At 45.4% G+C, this 22,298-nt stretch overlaps 10 non-coding genes across 10 annotated transcripts; all 10 read left to right on the forward strand.

Moving 5' to 3' along the window:
* Positions 1–101: 101 nt before the first annotated feature.
* Trnag-ccc (transfer RNA glycine (anticodon CCC)) lies at positions 102–172 on the forward strand. The gene has a single exon. It is a non-coding gene; the product is annotated as a tRNA-Gly (tRNA).
* A 205-nt stretch (positions 173–377) lies between these two features.
* On the forward strand, positions 378–448 carry Trnag-ccc (transfer RNA glycine (anticodon CCC)). Its single transcript has one exon. It is a non-coding gene; the product is annotated as a tRNA-Gly (tRNA).
* A 205-nt stretch (positions 449–653) lies between these two features.
* On the forward strand, positions 654–724 carry Trnag-ccc (transfer RNA glycine (anticodon CCC)). The gene has a single exon. It is a non-coding gene; the product is annotated as a tRNA-Gly (tRNA).
* Positions 725–14,280: 13,556 nt separating this feature from the next.
* Trnav-cac (transfer RNA valine (anticodon CAC)) lies at positions 14,281–14,351 on the forward strand. The gene has a single exon. It is a non-coding gene; the product is annotated as a tRNA-Val (tRNA).
* Positions 14,352–14,557: 206 nt separating this feature from the next.
* On the forward strand, positions 14,558–14,628 carry Trnav-cac (transfer RNA valine (anticodon CAC)). Its single transcript has one exon. It is a non-coding gene; the product is annotated as a tRNA-Val (tRNA).
* Positions 14,629–14,834: 206 nt separating this feature from the next.
* On the forward strand, positions 14,835–14,905 carry Trnav-cac (transfer RNA valine (anticodon CAC)). Its single transcript has one exon. It is a non-coding gene; the product is annotated as a tRNA-Val (tRNA).
* Positions 14,906–15,111: 206 nt separating this feature from the next.
* Positions 15,112–15,182, forward strand: Trnav-cac (transfer RNA valine (anticodon CAC)). Its single transcript has one exon. It is a non-coding gene; the product is annotated as a tRNA-Val (tRNA).
* A 206-nt stretch (positions 15,183–15,388) lies between these two features.
* Positions 15,389–15,459, forward strand: Trnav-cac (transfer RNA valine (anticodon CAC)). The gene has a single exon. It is a non-coding gene; the product is annotated as a tRNA-Val (tRNA).
* Positions 15,460–15,665: 206 nt separating this feature from the next.
* Trnar-ccu (transfer RNA arginine (anticodon CCU)) lies at positions 15,666–15,736 on the forward strand. Its single transcript has one exon. It is a non-coding gene; the product is annotated as a tRNA-Arg (tRNA).
* Positions 15,737–15,941: 205 nt separating this feature from the next.
* On the forward strand, positions 15,942–16,012 carry Trnag-ccc (transfer RNA glycine (anticodon CCC)). Its single transcript has one exon. It is a non-coding gene; the product is annotated as a tRNA-Gly (tRNA).
* Positions 16,013–22,298: the final 6,286 nt, after the last annotated feature.

Raw genomic sequence — 22,298 nt, forward strand, 5'->3', positions numbered from 1 at the left:
CTGTGATTGTGTCGTATTGCGTATAGTATTGTGAGTTATTGAGTCGTACGTGACTCAGAGTAATAAGCTCTGAAAAATAAAGGTGGAAAGAAAAGAAAAAAGCGCCGCTGGTGTAGTGGTATCATGCAAGATTCCCATTCTTGCGACCCGGGTTCGATTCCCGGGCGGCGCAGCGCTTTTGCATGTGCCAAGGACCATGTTCTAAAATGCATGTTCATGATTACCTTTGTATGAGACCCATTCCAGAAGCAATATTACAAATGTGGAAACGTAGGTACACGGAATTTACACTGGGGTAAAGGAAACGAATGAAGAAAATATTACTACGAATCATAAGTTTTTATTAATGGACCTCGTCGGAGATGTGAGTGTAAACAGCGCCGCTGGTGTAGTGGTATCATGCAAGATTCCCGTTCTTGCGACCCGGGTTCGATTCCCGGGCGGCGCAGCGCTTTTGCATGTGCCAAGGACCATGTTCTAAAATGCATGTTCATGATTAACTTTGTATGAGACCCATTCCAGAAGCAATATTACAAATGTGGAAACGCAGGTACACAGAATTTACACTGGGGTAAAGGAAACGAATGAAGAAAATATTACTACGAATCATAAGCTTTTATTAATGGACCTCGTCGGAGATGTGAGTGTAAACAGCGCCGCTGGTGTAGTGGTATCATGCAAGATTCCCATTCTTGCGACCCGGGTTCGATTCCCGGGCGGCGCAGCGCTTTTGCATGTGCCAAGGACCATGTTCTAAAATGCATGTTCATGATTAACTTTGTATGAGACCCATTCCAGAAGCAATATTACAAATGTGGAAACGTAGGTACACGAAATTTACACTGGGGTAAAGGAAACGAATGAAGAAAATATTACTGCGAATCATACGTTTTTATTAATGGACCTCGTCGGGGATTGGCGTGGAAACGGCGCCGCTAGTGTAGTGGTATCATGCATTCCACTTCCGGCATTCGTCGGTAACGGACGTAGAATGCCAGAAGCGGAGAAAGAGCTCGCTCCGAGCGGTGTCAACGGCGTAGCCGGGTTGAAGGTAGGCCTAACGTGACTGCAGCTGAATACAGGACGATTCTGCCTACTATAACCCCAGGTAATTTGTCTTGCAACACTGTTATCATGCATGCGGACCCGTCAGCTAAGCCGTATAAGATATTGGACTTTGACTTCCCTTTCAAGGCGGTTGTATAGACAGGAAAGAAATCGCAGCTTTTGAAGCACACCGCTATAATCATATGTGGGCCATTACGCTAAACGACGAGACACAGAAAGACAAATTGCTGCAGGCGAAAGGGATCCTCGTAAAGGGCAAACGGTGTTTATTTATAGACCCGAATGCCAAGGAAATAACGATCAAGATGCACTGGGTGTCGCCGCACTTGCCAAATGAAATGATTCACGAAGCTATGAGGGAGTACGGCAAAGTCATGGACGCCGCTCGTGAAAAACGGAAATGCGCAGAATTTGCGGGCATTGAAACGACGACAAGGATTGTTAAGCTTCGGCTCGATGAAAATTGTACCGTGGAACGCATTCCGTACATGGTTAACATTAGAGGCGACCCCGTACTTCTACCAGTGCCAGGGAAACCACCGTTATGTTTACGTTGTAAAGAAATTGGGCACATCCGCGCCCACTGCAAGGCCGTCCACAATGCAGAAAGTTCTGACACGAACCGGAAAATTGCGTGTAAACATATGCGAGCAAGACACGTAGACAAAAGGGCGACATCATTTCGGAGAATAGAGAGTTTTAGCAGACCGTTGATAACGTGGCTTGCGTCGAACCGTATCAACCGGAACCAATCAGTGGATAAGATTCTGAGTCACGCGCCACTGCGATTGGTTCCGATAGGCACGATAACCTCATCAACGGTATACTAAAACTCACTAATATGATGGACGCAGACGAAACGGAAAAAACCGAGGAGGATAATTTATTTTTATTTATTTTATTTTTTTATTTCTGAATACTGCGGGCGCCACCAGGCGCCATAGCAGGAGTAGGATACAAGTACGCAGTTTTACGGTGCTCAGTATAGGTGTAATAAATTACGCACAATCATAGAAAGACTACACACTTGAATAAGAACACACACTAGAATAGAAGAAAACTACACACTTGTGAAACAATATGTAGAGAACTACACGCATAATAAACACATAATCAATGGCAGTAGAGAAATAGATGAAAAGTCGCGGAGCCAGCTGGGATGTATTAGTCACTTTTGAAGTAATTATCTAACATGTTCGCGAACTTATCATATTTATCCGCGTTACAAATGTCAGCTGGCAATTTATTCCAGTCAGCTATCGTGTTTGGTAAAAACGAGAACTTAAATGTGTCAGTTCTGCATCTGATCTCTTTCAAGGTCAAAGGATGCCGGTCACGAAGCGAGAATGGGTCTTGAAGCTGAATTTTGGATTTCAAAGAGCTTTGAACTTCATTACGAAGTATTAAATATAAGAACTTTAGCCTCTCCTTTAAAGGGACCGAAAAGTGAATATAAACCTATCGAAACTTTATGTTCAGCGAAAAGCTTGAACCTTCAAAAGTTCGAATATCAAAGAACTCCGCTGAAGTCGCTGTAGTTTTTCTGTAATCGAATTTTCCATAATTGCATGTCCAGGGACCTAGTAGGAAACCGTGCAGTCATCACCCCGCGCCATCTGTCGAGGACGCATGTAATACGTGCACTTCCGAGCGCTAATCCGGCGAAAACGAAAATGGCAGTGGGCATTTGTGACCACTTTCTACGTCGAGAATGTCGAGCCTCTTGAACATGAGTGCGCATGAATTTCTCATTCGAGAACTGTCGCTCACACAGAACTGTTGTTCGTGCGTTAGCGTGCTGGAAAGTGTGTTCTTCGCAGCAGAAGATTCCTCGTCCAGAGATCAATCGGAGTCACATTCGTCCTCAGCAGTAGCTCACCGTGCCGTGAACATGGACTGCTTTGTGAAATTTCCATGTATCACGGAGAAGCACTTGTGTAAGCCGAAACAAGCGCTGGTTTTTCGTCGTGCAGGTGTTCATGTGTGAAATGCAAACCGAAGGATACTACGGATTGATACTACGGTTTTTGCTGCCGAGAGGTAGAGAATGCGTGTGAAAAGCAGACAGACGATTGCATCAGAACTAACGAATATTTCGAAATACTGTGTCTTGACACCGAAGTACTGCAAGTGTCTTTTACATACATCCGAGAAACCGAAGAGCATGGCAACATACACGCCAGCGCCGTGTGGTCTTTACGTGCTACTTGAACGGCAAACTGGACGGGAAACCCTTATTTCTGCAGGAAATTCTGTTATACCACCTGTCTTCCATTCACAAGAAGGATATGGGGTGCTCCGAGAAAATACAATGGAAAGTACTCCACTGGATCTCGGATCTGCGTCATGCATGCTATTAGGGATGCTTTCCCATCAGTGCGCTGACCTGTAGAAATGTTATCAGCATATTTTCATTTCTTGTTTGCTGCAAGTTTTTCTCATTGCTTTTTGTTTGCTGTCACAGCATATTATAATTACTAGTTTGTTCCTGGAGGGTCAAATAACCTGTGGGCATAGATGTATTTGTAGGTTATACTCATGTCTCAATTGTATATGTGAGGAGTAAGTAAGATAATTTTCATCAGTGTCATTCAGCTGAACTGTGTTCATAACCTTTTAGTATACTTCTTAGTGACCACGTTTCCAAATGTCAACTAATAATTGAACCAAGATTGGGATTTAACACTTAATTAACTCTGTTTTGCCAAACGGAGTACTTGTAACTGATTCATTATCATGTCACCAACTAACAGTTGTAAAGAAGGACTTGAGGGCTGACTTCAAGTATTATTAACCCGTGGTCTGGGTTCAAAGTTAACCACGCACCATTGGTGTGCATAGTACTCCAAAATGGCTAAATATTTATTGCATTTATTGCATAAGTTCTCTGTTACTGTAATTGAGACGTACTTTTGTAAAGTACTTTTGACAGCCCTGCAAACTGAAACTGGCTTCAGTGTACACTACAAATGCATCGTAACATTTCATTGAAACATAATATAAGAGCAGAAGCAACATTTTGCCACAACTCAAACTATATATTTCTTTTTATTGTCCAGGGATTTAGGAAACAGAGTAGGACTTCCTGCCCTCTGATGTTTTGACATACTTGATAGAGTTGTAAAACCTGCAACAAAATAAACAAGAGAAGTATAAACAGTTTTGTCTTTCCCTTTTGAATTTAACGAGCTAGTTATATTTTACCATTTGTTCACTTTTGTATTCTCTGTTGGTGAAAAGATTACAGGAACAATAATGCTGCAGATCGAGCAGTGACCTGTCATCTTGATGAAGATCAGAACATTTCTTCAGGCATGCTAAGTGAGACAAAAGAAATGTACAATGAAGGTTGTACAAAAACAGCAAATCTCCGTCGACTAAAACTTTCTATATGTGGATGTTACCAACAACAACAACTTTATTTTCGACCTTGGAGAGTGGGGAGTTTCATCGCCACAGGCGATACTCTACCCCATTGCTGGATGGAATGGGGGGAATAAAATAACGAGCCCCTTCACAATAACGATCGAAGTCCGATGGTGTCCAGAAATGTCAGAAGAGCTTTGAGCGCAGAGCGTTGCTGGGCTGGATTGGGCCAGGGACCAAGCAATTTCGATAGGGAGAAAGGGCGAGAGTCCAGCTGACGAAGAGACTCGGAGAGTGTGGTTCGGGAAGGTTCATAGTGAGGGCAATTAAGAAGAATGTGCTCCAGATCCTCAAGAGCACCACAGTGGCAGCAGGTGGGAGAGTCAACTTGCCTCAAGCGGTAACGCCACTGAGCTGTAAAGGCCACATCGAGGCGCATTCGGTGGATTAATGCAGCATCTTGACGAGAGGTGTTTCGTGGCATGCGGAAAGCGAGCGTGGGATCAACTCTGTTCAACATAGAGGGGGGAAGAATGTCGGTTGGCCGTTGGCGGGAAGCCAGGGGTGTCACTAGGCGTCGCAGAATGGAACGGCGGTCTCCTCTCAGCAGAACAATACGGGTCCGTTTCCGATACGAGAGTGCTGCTTCTGCGGCGCTGTCGGCCTGCTCATTCCCCACGACACCACAGTGGGCTGGAACCCACTGGAGAACTAGCCTGTGGCCTGCGGCGTAGATAGTGTGGTAAGCCATTAGCACGTCTGTGACTAGGGGTTCTGATGGGCCTCGTATGCCGGAATTTTCAATTGCTTGAAGGGCAGATTTGGAGTCTGTAAAGACTGCGCATTCCCGGGGTGGAAAATCAGCGATGTGTTGTAGAAAGAAAAGAATGGCATAGAGTTCCGCAGCTGTGGAGGAGGTTGGATGTGAGAGGCGTCTTCCGTGCACGACGCCTTCGGATGGAATGACGAAGGCTGAGGCGGACTTGTTGGATGCGCCATCAGTATATGCTGCCGTAAACGTAGAAAACTTCGCGTCTACCAGAGCATGAAAATGGGCTCGGAGGACTTGAGGGGGGACCTGATCTCTTCTTTCCAGGAGGTTTGGGAGGCGTACAAAAGTGGGCGGTACCGGTAGAGACCAGGGGGCTTCCGGCGGTATAGTGTCCTTAGGTACGAAGCCAGTGAGAGTCTGGCGTGTCCTCTGCGCTACTCGATAGAAGTCGCTTTCAGGGCGGTATCGAATTTTCCTGAGTAGCGGGTGGCGGGGAATGTGAGCACGCAAACGGAGGTAGTGCCGAGCCGTTTCCCGTTCACGGAGAACTTCAATCGGGAGCTCACCAGCTTCAGCAAGTACTTGCCGTGTTTCAGCCGTTCTGGGAACTCCGAGGCATCGACGAAGGCTTCGAGCAAACAGGGACCGAAGTGTATTTAATGAAGTTGTTGATATCCTGTGCAGAATAGGAAGGCTGTAAAGCACAGTAGCCCTCACCAATGCCGCGTGAACCGCGAGCAGGGAACGCTGATCACAGCCCCATCCTGAGCCAGAAAGATGTTGAATTGCGGGGAGCCATCGCTGCACTTTAGTTTCAAGATGTTTAATGTGCCGAGCCCAGCGCAAGTCCGAGTCGATTACCACGCCAAGGAAGCGGTGAAAGCGTACCGGGTCAAGCTTGTTTAAGCCAAGCCAAAGAGGGAAATTGGCCATAGCTTTACGCGTGAAAGGGAGCTCGACACAGTTTTCGGGTGAAAGGTCCATCCCGAGGTGCGTGAGGTACGTATGAATATTGTTTAAAGCGAGCTGCAGGCGGCGCTGGAGAGCCGGGCGTGATTTTCCTACTGTCCAAAGGGCGACGTCATCTGCATAGACGGAGAACGATACTTTGCGAGGAATTACTGATTGTAGGCCGGCCATCACCACGTTAAAGAGTGTCGGGCTGAGAATGCTTCCTTGGGGGACTCCTTGAGGAACAGGATGCTGAGGGTTTGGCCTTGGGACGTACGGACAGCGACAGTTCGGTCCGTAAGGAAGTCTTGGAGCCAGATGAAGAGCCGACCGGATACTCCAAACGAGCGCAAGGCGTGCAGCACACAAATGTGCGAGACGGTATCATATGCGCGCTTGATGTCGAGGAAGGCCGATCGGACGATCCGTCGATGGGCTCGAGCATGTTGAACTGTGGAGACTAGGTCGACAACTGGATCCATGGAGCTTCGGTGGCGACGAAATCCAGCCATTTCGTGAGGGAACGCACGTTGTTTTTCAAGCCACCAGTCGAGGCGATGCAAAACCATTCTCTCCATCAGTTTCCCCATACAGCTTGTCAGGCTCACCGGGCGAAAGGAGGATACGGAATTCGGAGGCTTGCCTGGTTTCAGGATGGGAACAACCAATGCCTCCTTCCATGTATGTGGTAAAGATCCTTTTGTTGCCAAGACGTATTATAGACATGAAGGAGAGCTTGGGGTGACCGCCCGTCAAGGTTTCGTAGGGCGGCATAGGTGATTTTATCGGGCCCAGGGGACGAGGCGGCGTTCACAAGCTTCAACGCTGCCTTTAGCTCGATTAGTGTGAAGTCGCGGTCCATAACTTCCGGGGGACGGGGCCAGTCGTGGTGAAGTTCAGCCGTCAAACTGTGGACAAAACTGCGGTGTAGGGGCGTTGTCGAGGCAGCCGCCCGAGTCGTTAGTACCACACAGAAGTCCGTCGCAAGCGTGTTTTCGTCTACACGCTGAACGATAGGCAAGGCCGCGAGAGGATGGATGTTACCACATCGTGTAGTTTCCATCCAAAAGTAGGACTAGGCAAGGTTGTTTGGTAGGTTGTTGGCATGTTGATGTGCTATACCGTTACAGCACATCAATATTGATGAGGGGTAAACACAGTAGACAGCGTGATGGCTGCAAACTCAAGTGAAGATTTATTCAACAGAACAAGAAACCGAAAGCATGAGTAGAGAAAGGCAGTGCCCATGCAGTGTATGGTGAACCACATTAATTTCTGAGAAGGTAGGATCGGAAAAGCAATAAAGAGAAATGACAGTTGCGTCCTAGATAGGGGAACTCTGCAAATTTAGGACCAATATGATGTGGCTCATTGCATGGCTCACTGCAGCTCTGACACACATTGAACAATTCCAGTAGTGGGGCTTCAAAGACAACGAACGTTTGCTGTTTCACTGGGCATTCAATTGTAGAGTATGCATCTCGAGAAAATTAATAGCGTCCCTTAGTCATAAAGTCATAACTACATCTCAACAGGAAGTATTCTTGTACCCTTCAAACAAGCTAGTAGTTCTGATCGGTTTCTTCTCCCCTTGTTGACGTCATAATAATGTTCTGCACCTGTCCAAAGACTAAAAAAAATGTCGCAAAGTCTGCAACACGTAACAAATCTAGTGCTTCCATCTGTGGACTTTGCATACCTGCTTTCAGCTATTTCCGTCATGTCAACTTGAGTGCCGGGATCACACACAAACACGAAGCAGTCTTGCGCCACTTCAACACTGGAAGGCCCCTAACATTAAATTTGTTTATGTTGACAATGTTGAGTACGGGACAAGTAGGATAACATAAGTGAAATGGAATACGTGGTCGCTATATTATAATTTATACATGTGTGACGCCTGTACATACCTAAGCCGTTGTGTTGAACTCGTCACCTCGGTGAAGCAAAATCAATGGGTACTGAGCATCAGTGTGCTTCGGACGTCTTCGCAATTCGCCTTCTACGACATCTTCGTAGTCATCGGCAGCAAAATGAGAACAGCACACACGACACGACTGCTACATCTAATAACCGAGTGTTTTGAACCACATTCGCTTTCGCGCACTCTCCTGTTGAATCTTGTGGTAGAAAACGCCCGCCGCCGATGGTGAACGAACATGATTTTTGCATCCCCGAACACAAAAACTATACCAGGCATATGTAGGTCTCTCGAATAATTGACACAACAAACACGAACATGCATGTCATTCACTTCTCTTCGCGCGACCAACACGACCACCCACAACGTAAACAATAAACGCGATAACACAGACGGCCTTGCAGATGGTGCGGCGGATCGTAGCTCGTAGCGGCGAAGTAGCTGAATGCTTTATTAACGTAAAAGCTATGGAAGTGAGCGTCATTTTTAAAATGGCGTTTAGCTGTAATATAATGTGCGTCATCTTTGTTCTCTACAAAATTAACTCTCACGTGGTAAGGGTTGACCAATCCCTGGGAGCCCTGGACCTGAAACCCAAGTTGCTCTTTTTCGCCGTTCGCTGGCAGCATCGTCCATGTTCCGGCAATCTTCAAAATATTTATACATAAAAAATATGCCGAATTGAGAAGTAATGCTTTCTGTATCTTATCAAACAACGATGTTGTGCACGACAGTGGGCAAAAATATGGGGGTTATTTTTCACTTTTCGGTCCCTTTAAGCTACGGATCTCAATTGACTCTAACTTTGCCTGTTGGCACATAATTGTTGGACATTCTGCTCTTCTAAACCTGTTAAACATGAACCGAGCAGCAAGGTGCTGTATTTTTTCTAGCTCTTGTTTTAAGGTTACTAAGTGGGGATCCCAGATGACTTTTGCGTACAGTAACACAGGCAATACAAGTGTCCTATAAGACAATAAACGCACTTCAGCCGTCGCAAGACTCTGTGACCTCCTTAGGTAAAACAGTTTGTTTCTAGCTTTTGTAGTGACATGTTGTACATGGTGATTTCACCTAAGGTCGCTAGAGATAACAACACCCAAGTATTTATAGCGGTCTACTCGATTGCCCTGGAGATAGTACTCCGTTTGTAAAGCGGTTTTCTTCCGGATAACAGTCATGCTTGCTGTCTTGTTGATATTCAATAGCATTTGCCATTTAGAACACCAATTATTAATCGAATCCAAGCCAGTTTGTAAAATATTCCTGTCATCGTCTGAGTGGATTGTCTGAAATAATATACAGTCATCGGCGAACAAGCATGCTTTGCAATCGATAGAGTTCAACATGTCATTTGAATATATTAGATACAATAAGGAACCGACCCCTGCGGAACACCAGATGCCACTTGTTTACGTAATGATTGACAACCATTATATTCCACAAGCTGAGTACACCCGGAAAGATAATCTTGAAGCCAAGCGCTTACTTTAGCGTTTGATGTATAGTTTCTAAACTTATGAATAAACTTTTTATGAGGCACGCGGTCAAAGGCCTTGGACAGATCTAACTAATCTAGATGATAAGAGGGATACAGAGACTGGAAGCGATGCACCGCTATCAAATAGCGATCTGATGGAGATAGTGCCCGAAAACAACGATATTACTCAGGAAAGAGAGGATGACGCGGAGGCATGGATGAATGGAGGTTGCTGAAGCTACAATCAAGCGAAAACGACCTGAAACAGTATGCGCACAAAGCAAGGAACAGATCAAGAAACAAAGGCGGGATGCCCGAATGGAAAATCGCTGGAAAAAAGCGGGCGCAATGAGATCGGGAATTTCTTTGGAAGAGGTCGGAGCGTCTCAGCTGGAAGACGGTTTATTTACGGACATTTTAACAGAACTCACATACCTTGACGCATAGAATGTACAAAGAGAAAATCAGATTTAGCCATCGGTCGGCGCAATCATGATCGCAATGCCTTATCAAAGCCTGATGATTGCGATCATGAGTGCGATCACGAAGCACTGGCAAGGCTGCCGCGATCATGATCGCGCCGAGCTATGGATTTGGCACGCTCAACGTGTGCAGTCTTAATAGGCGGGAAAGGAAGCACTGACTTATGGGAACAATAAACCAACATAATCTGGATGTCATCTGTATACAAGAAACCAAATGCTCGTCCGCTGAGCAAGAAAAATATCTCGTGAATTTTTTTAAGCAAAGTGTTTGGTGCTACCACTCGCAAGGCAGCGGGCACAGTGCCGGAACTGCGATACTTGTTAGAAAAGGGCGGAAGTTAGCCGTCGCAGACTTTGTGTTGGACCAAGCAGGTCGATTCGCCGTTACAGATCTTCTCGTGTGTAACAATTTGGTCCGAGTGTTCGGAGTGTACGCACCAAATAATGCTAACGACCGAAAATGCTTTTTCGAAGAGCTGAGGGTGTTTGTTGACACGCCGGCAAGAGTCATACTTTGTGGGGAGTTTAACATGGTGACGAGCAGGAGAGACTGCAACGTGTCAGCTTTGCAGAAGACAATGGGATACTCTAGTTTGGTTGACGTTTTGGAAGTTCAACTAATGCAGGGACCTCGCTACATGCATTGGCAGGGCACGTCCAATGCGAGACTGGATCGCTTCTACCTGTCAGTGGACTGGGTGGATGCTGTGAGAAGCTACCAGGTCTGGCCAATGGCCTATTCGGATCACGGGTTAGTCAGCATCGAGGTGGCCATTGGCAGACCGGCAGCCCGCAAGGGGACAACAGACCGACGTACTACATCGGCGTGGAAGCTCAGTGAGACTATATTGGAAGAAGAAGAGTTCCAGCAGGAAGTGGAAAGTCTTCTGGAAAATCTAATACATCAGGAGAAGGTCAGTGCAGTTTCGTGGGAGAGGTTCAAGGAACGCCTTAAAGCCAGAGCAATAGCCTTCTGCCAAGCTAAAGCGCAAAGACGGAAGGCAGAAACCTCAAGCCTGATGCCAGACCTGCGTGTACTCATAGCTGAAGAAGATATTAGTCCTGGGATCCATAGAGAAGACACTCGAAAACTAAAGAATGGAATCCTCGAAATCATGAAGCTACAATACAAAGGTGCCGCTATCAGAAGCAGGGTTAAAGCTGTAGCTTGAGAAGAGGAGTCATCCAAAGAGGACAGTTTGCGAGGCTGCAGAAGTCCTTCCAACTCAAGTTGGGGTACTCCAGGTAGATCTCCGACAGGCTTTTGATCGAGTGAGCCATCAGTTCCTGTGGGCGGTACTGAACAAGTTGCGCATAGGAGCTTACTTAACCGCATGGATAAAGGTATGCTACAACGATATCTCCACAAGACTGGGGGTCAATGGCCAGCTAACTCAACCAATACAAATCTATGCATCAGTCAGGCAGGGTTGTCTCCTGTCTCCGCTGCTGTTTTCTCCGTACCTGGAGCCTATTTGTCAAAGCTTAACCAAGAATGAAGCCATCACAGGACTTCAACTTGAGACTCAGTCCATCAAATTGCTAGTCTACGCCGATGATGTTGCAGTCATCACAACAACGAAAGAGGGAGTTCGCAAGGCGCTAGGCACCATAGAGAAATACTGCAGGCACTCGGGTGCGAAGCTTAACTCTCGACAAGTCAATAGGTAGTTGGCTGGGGCCGTGGGACGAAGCGCCAGCCGAGTTCCTGGGCATATAATGGAGCAGGACGGTGGACAGGGACCTCGGTGTCCCCTTTGAGCTGCACAAGCCAACGGATCAGGTGTGGACCAACAAGCTCAACAGACTTTGGGAAGTGCTGTCTCCATGGCATGGGCGCAATCTTTCCCTCTTCAACAAGTCGTACGTGTTCAGCGCGTGTCTATACACTGCAGTACTATACGCAGCACAGTGCACGCGGTACAATAACCGGATGCTCAGCAGGTTCCATAGACTGTGCGCAACCTTCATATGGAGCTCCCCCATAGAAAGGATGCGAAGGACGAACTTATTCTGGAACCTGAAAAAAGGAGGGTTAGGGCTTGTGAACATGGAAATCGAGTTGAGAGTCCTCTATAGTCCAACTATTTCTCTACTTTTGGGATCAGAACGATCCACTTCTGAGAACTTCCCTTCAAGTACTCAGTGTAGACTACTTGGACAAGTGGACAGTCAGAGTGGGAGGCCATACGAAAGTGAAGCAAGCAAAAAGCTTCTACAAGGAAGTCGCAGCTGCCATAACATTCTTTGAGGCCCGATTCTTCTGGGAGTACCTATGCACCGCAAAGAAGAAAAAACTCTATTGGAACACGGTGGAGATGTTGTACAGACAACAGCTCCTATCAACGAACGCTGAGAACGTCTTGGGGCGGGTAAGGAGGCTACCTATGCCAATCGGTTCAAAAGACCTTTTCGTCAGATTTCACTGCAAAGTGCTACCAGTGAAAATGTGGTTGCATCAGAAGGGATTCTTCGTGCCATGGAGCTTGAACTGCGACCTATGCAGAGCGGAGGAGAGTCTTTTTCATGTGTTCCTGTCCTGCAAAAGGGCCAGGGACTTCTGGGAGCACTTTCAGCTGTACACCAACCTCGATATAAACATAGACTGGATGTCGGTCAAGTTCCTGGTCTTCGAGGGCAGAGAAGAAAACGACACCCCGGCTGCGTGGTGGCAGGATTAGATGCTCTGTGGCGATACCGAAGGACTATTGCCGAGTGCGTTGCGAAGGCAAAGACACCTTGGGTTCAATTTCTGGGAACCCTTGAATGGATCGAAGCAACTGCGAAAGCAACAGAAGATAATGCATTGTGCGACTCGTTGAGGGTGCTTTTGCAACACATCAAGACAGAGAAAAGGGGTGCCCGAGAAATAGAGAGGCGTGGCATGGTAAGCCTACAGTAGGGAGCCACAGCTCGTTTTGGAGAAGGGGACGAGAAGCAACCTGTACGCATTGGCAAGCGGAACGAATTCTCAGGTCGTAAAGTGAGGAAGAGCAGACCGGCTTCAAATATGCGCCTGCTAAAGGCCACCCGAGCAAGACCCACGACAGGAAGAAGCCACCACTGAAGCAAAGGGCACAGGCGCGTTTTGTGGTTTTTAGCCGTATTTTAACATCTGAATAAAAAAAAAGAAAAAGAAAAGGTGTAGTGGTATCATGCAAGACTCCCATTCTTGCGACCCGGGTTCGATTCCCGAGCGGCGCAGCGCTTTTGCATGTGCCAAGGACCATGTTCTAAAGTGCATGTTGATGACTAACTTTGCTTGAGACACATTCCAGAAACAATATTACAAGTGTGGAAACGTAGGTACAAGGAATTTACACTGGGGTAAAGGAAACGAAAGAAGAAAATATTACAAGAAATGATACGTTTTTATCAATGGACCTCGCCGGAGGCTGGAGTGAAAACGTCGCCGCTGGTGTAGTGGTGTCATGCCAGATACCCATACTTGCGACCCCGGTTCGATTCCCGGGCGGCGCAGCGCTTTTGCATGTGCCAAGAACCATGTTCCTAAGTGCATGTTGATGATTAACTTTGTTTGAGACCCATTTCAGAAGCAATATTACAAGTGTGGAAACGTAGGTACAAGGAATTTACACTGGGGTAAAGGAAACGAAAGAAGAAAATATTACAAGAAATGATACGTTTTTATCAATGGACCTCGCCGGAGGATGGAGTGGAAACGTCGCCGCTGGTGTAGTGGTGTCATGCCAGATTCCCATACTTGCGACCCGGGTTCGATTCCCGGGCGGCGCAGCGGTTTTGCATGTGCCAAGAATCATGTTCCTAAGTGCACGTTGATGATTAACTTTGTTTGAGACCCATTTCAGAAGCAATATTACAAGTGTGGAAACGTAGGTACAAGGAATTTACACTGGGGTAAAGGAAACGAACGAAGAACATAGTACTACGCATGATACGTTTTTATTAATAGACCTCGTCGGAAATAGCAGTGGAACTGGCGTCGCTGGTGTAGTGGTATCATGCAGGATTCCCATTCTTGCGACCCGCGTTCGATTCCCGTGCAGCGCAGCGCATGTGCATGTGCCAAGGACCATGTTCCAAAGTGCATGTTGATGATTAACTTTGTTTGAGACCCATTTCAGAAGCAGTATTACAAGTGTGGAAACGTAGGTACAAGGAATTTACACTGGTATAAAGGAAGCGGATGAAGAACATAGTACTACGCATAATACGTTTTTATTAATGGACCTCGTCGGAGATGTCAGTGGAAACAGCGCCGCTGGTGTAGTGGTATCATGCAAGATTCACAGTCTTGCGACTCGGGTTTGATTCCCGGGCGGCGCGGTGCTTTTTGCATATGGCAAGGACCATGTTCTAAAGTGCATGTTGATGATTAACTTTGTTTGAGACCCATTTCAGAAGCAATATTACAAGTGTGGAAACGTAGGTACAAGGAATTTACACTGGTGTAAAGGAAGCGAATGAAGAACATAGTACTACGCATAATACGTTTTTATTAATGGACCTCGTCGGAGATGTCAGTGGAAACAGCGCCGCTGGTGTAGTGGTATCATGCAAGATTCACAGTCTTGCGACTCGGGTTTGATTCCCGGGCGGCGCGGTGCTTTTTGCATGTGGCAAGGACCATGTTCTAAAGTGCATGTTGATGATTAACTTTGTTTGAGACCCATTTCAGAAGCAATATTACAAGTGTGGAAACGTAGGTACAAGGAATTTCCACTGGTGTAAAGGAAGCGGATGAAGAACATAGTACTACGCATAATACGTTTTTATTAATGGACCTCGTCGGAGATGTCAGTGGAAACAGCGCCGCTGGTGTAGTGGTATCATGCAAGATTCACAGTCTTGCGACTCGGGTTTGATTCCCGGGCGGCGCGGTGCTTTTTGCATATGGCAAGGACCATGTTCTAAAGTGCATGTTGATGATTAACTTTGTTTGAGACCCATTTCAGAAGCAATATTACAAGTGTGGAAACGTAGGTACAAGGAATTTACACTGGTGTAAAGGAAGCGAATGAAGAACATAGTACTACGCATAATACGTTTTTATTAATGGACCTCGTCGGAGATGTCAGTGAAAACAGCGCCGCTGGTGTAGTGGTATCATGCAAGATTCACAGTCTTGCGACTCGGGTTTGATTCCCGGGCGGCGCGGTGCTTTTTGCATGTGGCAAGGACCATGTTCTAAAGTGCATGTTGATGATTAACTTTGTTTGAGACCCATTTCAGAAGCAATATTACAAGTGTGGAAACGTAGGTACAAGGAATTTACACTGGTGTAAAGGAAGCGAATGAAGAACATAGTACTACGCATAATACGTTTTTATTAATGGACCTCGTCGGAGATGTCAGTGGAAACAGCGCCGCTGGTGTAGTGGTATCATGCAAGATTCACAGTCTTGCGACTCGGGTTTGATTCCCGGGCGGCGCGGTGCTTTTTGCATGTGGCAAGGACCATGTTCTAAAGTGCATGTTGATGATTAACTTTGTTTGAGACCCATTTCAGAAGCAATATTACAATTGTGGAAACGTAGGTACAAGGAATTTACACTGGGGTAAAGGAAACGAATGAAGAAAATATTACTACGAATGATACGTTTTTCTTAATGGAACTCGTCGGAGATAGGAGTCGAAACGGCGCCGCTGGTGTAGTGGTATCATGCAAGATTCCTATTCTTGCGACCCAGGTTCGATTCCCGGGCGGCGCAGCGGTTTTGCATGTGCCAAGGACCATGTTCTAAAGTGCATGTTGATGATTAACTTTGTTTGAGACCCATTTCAGAAGCAATATTACAAGTGTGGAAACGTAGGTACAAGGAATTTACACTGGGGTAAAGGAAACGAACGAAGAAAATATTACTACAAATGATACGTTTTTATTAATGGACCTCGTCAGAGATAGCAGTGGGAACGGCGCCGCTGGTGTAGTGGTATCATGCAAGATTCCCATTCTTGCGACCCGGGTTCGATTCCCGGGCGGCGCTGCGCAAAGTGTTGTGGGAAAATTGGTTCTTCGACGGGATCGAGTCGACGACGAGAGAGCTCAGCATACAACTGAAAGGAGGTGTGACGGTAGATGACATTCCGCATCAAATGTCGTTGTGCGGGTGTCAGGTTCTTCTCGCAGTGAAAGGAAGAGCCCCCTTATGCTTCAGGTGTAGGCAAATGGGGCACACCAGAAAACAATGCCAGACACCTAAATGTGGGAAATGCAAGCGATACGGCCACGAAGATATGGAATGCGTAGAGACATACGCGTCGAAAACAAGGCAAGTCACAACGGACGAACCTGACTTATACGTTCCGGGAGACAACGATATGAAATACGACGAAGCGGTTCAGCAGCCAAATATATCTGAACAGGAAACAATGAAGAAAATGGGTACTGATCGAAGAAAAGATGACAAAAGAAAAGAAAATAGCGAAACGAATCCAGAGGCGCCGATAACAAAAAGGAAAGGGGTAATCACGAGTCCAATGATGGAAAGGAAGGAAAGGGATGCAGAACAAACAAACGAATGTCAAATGGAAAAACGCATGAAAGGAAATTCTGGCTATAGTACCAAGCCACAGCTTACAGAACCCGGAGCGTCGATGCTGGAAGATATGGATTTTCCTAATAACTAACTCAAGACGAATGGCCTTCCTTCCGTTGGGCGCTTCTGAATTCGAACGAGACGGAGTGATCAGGCATCAGGACGTTACCCAATATCTAAATGACTAGTATTGTCATAGGCACATTAAACGCAAGGGGGCTAAATTCAATAAAAACAATACCAATTGCGAAGGTATTTGGAGCACCATACGTATATTGACATCCTCGGTATACAAGAAACTAAAATCAGCGCGAAGAAGAAACTGCTAGGTTAGTGCATAATCTTTTCGAGAAAAGCTATGACGTCGTTGTGAGCCATGCTGTGGGGCATTCAGCTGGGTGCCTGATCTTATTAAGAAAGTCTGACAGAATCGTGCCAATCTTTCATGGAGTGGACAATGAGGGAAGGTTAGCGTACCTTGATGTATTGATTGACAACGTGGACATTTGGAGAGTTGTTTGCGTTTATTCCCCAAATGACGAAAATGAAAGAAAAGAGTTCTTCAGCAGCCTCGGTAACCTCTTCAATAGTTCAAATGCATACATCTTGCTGGGCGACTTCAACTGCACCCTTAGGCAGCGGGACAGATCGACAGGGAAAGTGACCGGGATTCAAGTCGAGCGGTACTGGAAGGTGTTTCAGAAACTTTGATTTAAAAGATGCCGCTGACAGCTGTCCAAGAGGTTTTCATGTATATACTCATTTCCAAGGAAACTCACACGCTCGACTAGACCGCATATATATATCCGAGTCCCATAGTCGAAAGGTCACGGAATACAGCGTAAAGGCAGCTTACTTTAGTGATCATTGCCTGGTGACAGCAACCATTGGGGAAAAGAAGAAGAAAAAAGACCAAAGAAACAAATGGCAAAAGTGGAAGCTGATTGTAAAGATACTAGAGGATGAATCATTCCTCGATATAGTCAAGCAAGAAATTGTAGAAGTTGCAATAAGCAGCGAAGAATGGGCAGTGGCATGGGAGAAGTTCAAGATGAAGATACGTGGAATAGCCATAAAAAAAAGCAGCATAAGAAATTTCTTACAAAAGCAAAAGGAGAATGACTTAAACAAAAAACACGGTGAAGTGCTCGAACTAGAATCAAGGGCTCCAGGAAACTGGAACGAAGTTTTAGAAGCGACTAATACCCCTGTCAGACGGCATGCTCGAAGGACTTCTGGGAATTTTCATTTGCAAAAAATGACCTCTGATGGAACTAAATATCATAAATGAGGAAATGTATAACGGTGCAAAGATAAGATCGCGCGCAAAGAACTTTCTTCCCGATGAGCCACCAGGAAAGAATTTTTGTTGGAAAGAACGGAAGCGAGGAAGAGCAAAGCAGATCGACAAGCTAGACCACAACGGAAAAATAATCTCGACAGATAAAGAAATGCTAGGTGCTTTCGAAGCGTAGTACAAAGAACTGATGGGAAGCGGACAGAAATCTACGAGGAACAATCCTCAGGAAGCAATAACTTTTCGAAGATTATCAGACAAGAGCAGGGAGCATCTTGATGGGCCTATCACCTTGGGCGAAATTCGGGAGGCTATTGAAACGTTGCCAAGAAACCGAACACCCGGAACCGACGGCATCAGCGCGGAATTTTATCAAACATTTAAAGACTTCCTATCAGTAATATTGTTGAACATATACAGAGAAGCTGAACAGAAACAAGAATTCCCACCATCATTCAAACGGACACACACCGTGCTCATCCCTAAGGAAATAGAAGATGGAAAAGTACCACAAGTGAAGGACTTCAGACCAATAATGCTCTGTAACGTAGACTACAAAATATACGCAAAAGTTTTAGCTGGCAGGTTGCAGAAGGTTATTACAGAAATTGTCGGGGAACACCAGACTTCTGCCATCAAAGGAAGAAGTATTCAAACGAACATACATGTAATGAGAACTGTGTTGGATTTATGCCAGTTAGAAGGGGAGCAAGTTGCAGTGCTACTAGCAGACCTGACCAAAGCCTTCGATAGAGTGGACCACGAATTCCTATACTGGGTAATGACCATGAATGGAAGTGGACAGACGTTTCTTCAAAAAGTACAGCTATGTTACAAGAATGTCCAGACCGTGGTGTTATTCAACAATCAGTGTACGAGTTCAATACCGTTAAAGTCATCCGTTAGGCAGGGGTGCCCATTGTCACCACTTCTACTTAATGTATATGTGGAATACTTGTGTCAGAGCGTCCTTCAGAGGAAGAGCATCACAGGATTCGAGGTGTTTGGAACGGAGGTGAAAGTTTTAGCATACGCGGACGATATTGCCTATTTTGCAAAGGACAAAAACTGTGTGAAGTGTGTAGAGGAGTTTTGTGAATTATCAGGGGCCAAACTAAACAAGGCTAAGTCTGTAGGGATCTGGGCGGGCCAGTGGGGGTCCACGCCAGATCATTTTGGAGGAATTAGATGGCAGGCAGCGCCGACAGTTTACCTTGGAGTTCCCTTGGACAAGACTCGGAACACTAGCCCGATGTGGGATGAACAGCTGAAGCAGATAGGAAAAACAGTCCACAGCTGGAAACAAAGAAGACTCTCAATTTTCCAGAGGGCCTCCGTGTGCAACATATTCTTTGTCTCAAAACTCCTGTATTTACTCCAGTTGATGCAACTTCCCCGTAGGAATATTCAGAAGTTTCATCGTTTGTTCGCAACATATGTGTGGTTTTCAACGTTTGAAAGTATGCGTCGAGATAACCTATTTCACAGTGTTAAGCGAGGCGGTCTAGGGCTAAGGCATTTGTTCGCGGCCAAACTGGTGATGCGACTGTTTTTCTTCAGAAAGTGCAACCACCCATTGTTAAAGACAGTACTACAGTCAGTGGGAAGCCAAAACTTGGCTAGCATAACTGTTGCGACAGTCAAGCGTGTGTATGCTGTGAGTAAGTTTTATGCAGAGGTTGTAGAATGTATGCAGTTTTTGCTTGTAAGATTTACACGCGAATCTGTTTTTAGTGTAGGTAAAAAAAAAAGCTGTACCATGACTTGATAGACACTCTCTTCCCCGTTCCTATATATAGAATTGTACCACCGAACTTGGAAGGACAGGACATAGTGTGCCGAATCCGAGCCATGCCTGTAAGACCTCAAATCAAAAGTTTTTTCTTTAAAGGGACGGTCTCGTACAGATCGAGCGATTCCGAAACTTAGCTGAAATTATATTCAAGAGTGCTACAGAAACACAGTTGCGAAGTTTCAACCAGAACAACGAAGTGGTTTTCGAGAAATTTGAAGGAATATGCCATGACAGCAGACGACGGAAGTCGCAGCTGGATTCAACTCCCTCTCATGCAACGTCACATGTGACGTGGTTATGGTATTTATGGTGGCAGGTCGCCCATTGGGCGACCGAAGCGCAATGCACAATATAGTCGGAGGTGTATGCGCTTTGCGCTTGGAAGTTGTCACGCGCGACGTCGTAATGTCTGATAGCAAATTTAGCGATAGTGACGGGTCCCTGTCACTAAGCGGTTAAGATGAGCTCATCGGCGCCGATCGATTGAAGAACCGGGGACGTCGATGAACCTTTAGCTACTGACCCTTTGCCACAACAACGTGGTTAGCCAGTGAAAGTAGTGGATGATCCGGAATCGATTGACAGGTAAGACTCATCCATAAAAGCGCACTGTTTTGCGTATATATGTTCCGCCTGATCGTGACACCATTCTAAATTGTACAAACATTGCAGGTGTGTGTGTAGCCATTGCTCGCCAATACCAGCATGTGTTGTGCGCACAATCCGGAACCTGTTTCGATCCGTCACGTACACATGGTGTTGTATTCTCCTGAAAGGTGTTGTAAGGTTTGTTTTTGTTGCGCAGCTTTTTATTTGCATATAAAAATGTGTGTTTCATGGTACGTTATGCAAACTTTAAAAGCGATAAAAACCCCCGTGCCGGGGAACAAGTCAACAGACGACACAACACACAGGCACTGTGCCTGTGTGTTGTGTCGTCTGTTGACTTGTTCCCCGGCACGGGGGTTTTTATCGCTTTTAAAGTATGCTGTACCGAACAGCCCAATTTTTAACCATTTACGTTATGCAAAATTTCAGATTTGGGCATTTCGTCATATGTATCAGAACTTCGATAGACTGCTGAAGAAAGCTGCTCTTTCTATCCATTCCCGCAAGCGGCAGGAGGTTGTCAACGTGATAAGTGAAGGCTTTCCATTCATGTCATTACACCTGGAGCAAATGACAAAATCAAGGATAAGCTGATCTACGTCAACGTCTTCAATTACCCCTGGCCTATGAAAAAAAAAAAGCCCTTTTCAGGACCATCCAACATATCTGCATCAAAGACCATGCTTCTGCATCGAATAAGCCCTTATCATCATTGATGATTATAATATTTCATATCAAAAATACCTAGACGTGCATTACGAATGTGCAAGATGGAACAGCCGTATTTTTGCTCATGCTACACCGGTGTGTTCAAGAGCCCATACTGACTCAGATTTTGATTGTGTCAGGGGTTGCACACTAAGATGTCCAGCACGTTGAATATAAAAGATTTGTAAATGTTTAAAAACTTTCAAAAATATCAAAAATACCTAGATGTCCATGACAAATTTGTAAGATGGAGCAGCGGTTTGCAACATGTTTACATGTCGTCTGGCTTATTTTGCTCATGTTACACCGGGGTGTTCACGAGCCCATACTGGCTCAGATTTTGATTGTGTCAGGGGTTGCACACCAAGATGTCCAGCACGTTGAATATAAAAGATTTGGAAATGTTTAAAAACTTTCAAAAATACCAAAAATACCTAGACGTCCATGACAAATTTGTAAGATGGAACAGCGGTTTGCAACATGTTTACATGTCATCTGGCTTATTGTTGCTCATGTTACACCACTGTGTTCATGAGCCCATACTGGCTCAGATTTTGATTATGTCAGGGGTTGCACACTAAGATGTCCAGCACGTTGAATATAAAAGATGTGGAAATGTTTAAAAACTTTCAAAAATATCAAAAATACCTAGACGTCCATGACAAATTTGTAAGATGGAACACCGGTTTGCAACATGTTTACATGTCGTCAGTCTTATTTTTGCTCATGTTACACCGGTGTGTTCACGAGCCCATACTGACTCAGATTTTGATTGTGTCAGGGGTTGCACACTAAGATGTCCAGCACGTTGAATATAAAAGATTTGGAAATGTTTAAAAACTTTCAAAAATATCAAAAATACCTAGACGTCCATGACAAATTTGTAAGATGGAACAGCGGTTTGCAACATGTGTACATGTCGTCTGGCTTATTTTTGCTCATGTTACACCGGTGTGTTCACGAGCCCATACTGACTCAGATTTTGATTGTGTCAGGGGTTGCACACTAAGATGTCCAGCACGTTGAATATAAAAGATTTGGAAATGTTTAAAAACTTTCAAAAATATCAAAAATACCTAGACGTCCATGGCAAATTTGTAAGACGGAACACCGGTTTGCAAGATGTTTACATGTTGTCAGTCTTATGGTTGCTCACGTTACACCGGTGTGTTCATGAGCCCATACTGACTCAGATTTTGATTGTGTCAGGGGTTGCACACTAAGATGTCCAGCACGTTGAATATAAAGATTTGTAAATGTTTAAAAACTTTCAAAAATATCAAAAATACCTAGACGTCCATGACAAATTTGTAAGATGGAACACC

This window comes from Ornithodoros turicata, chromosome 1 (assembly GCF_037126465.1).
Source record: "Ornithodoros turicata isolate Travis chromosome 1, ASM3712646v1, whole genome shotgun sequence".
Taxonomy (NCBI): domain Eukaryota; kingdom Metazoa; phylum Arthropoda; class Arachnida; order Ixodida; family Argasidae; genus Ornithodoros; species Ornithodoros turicata.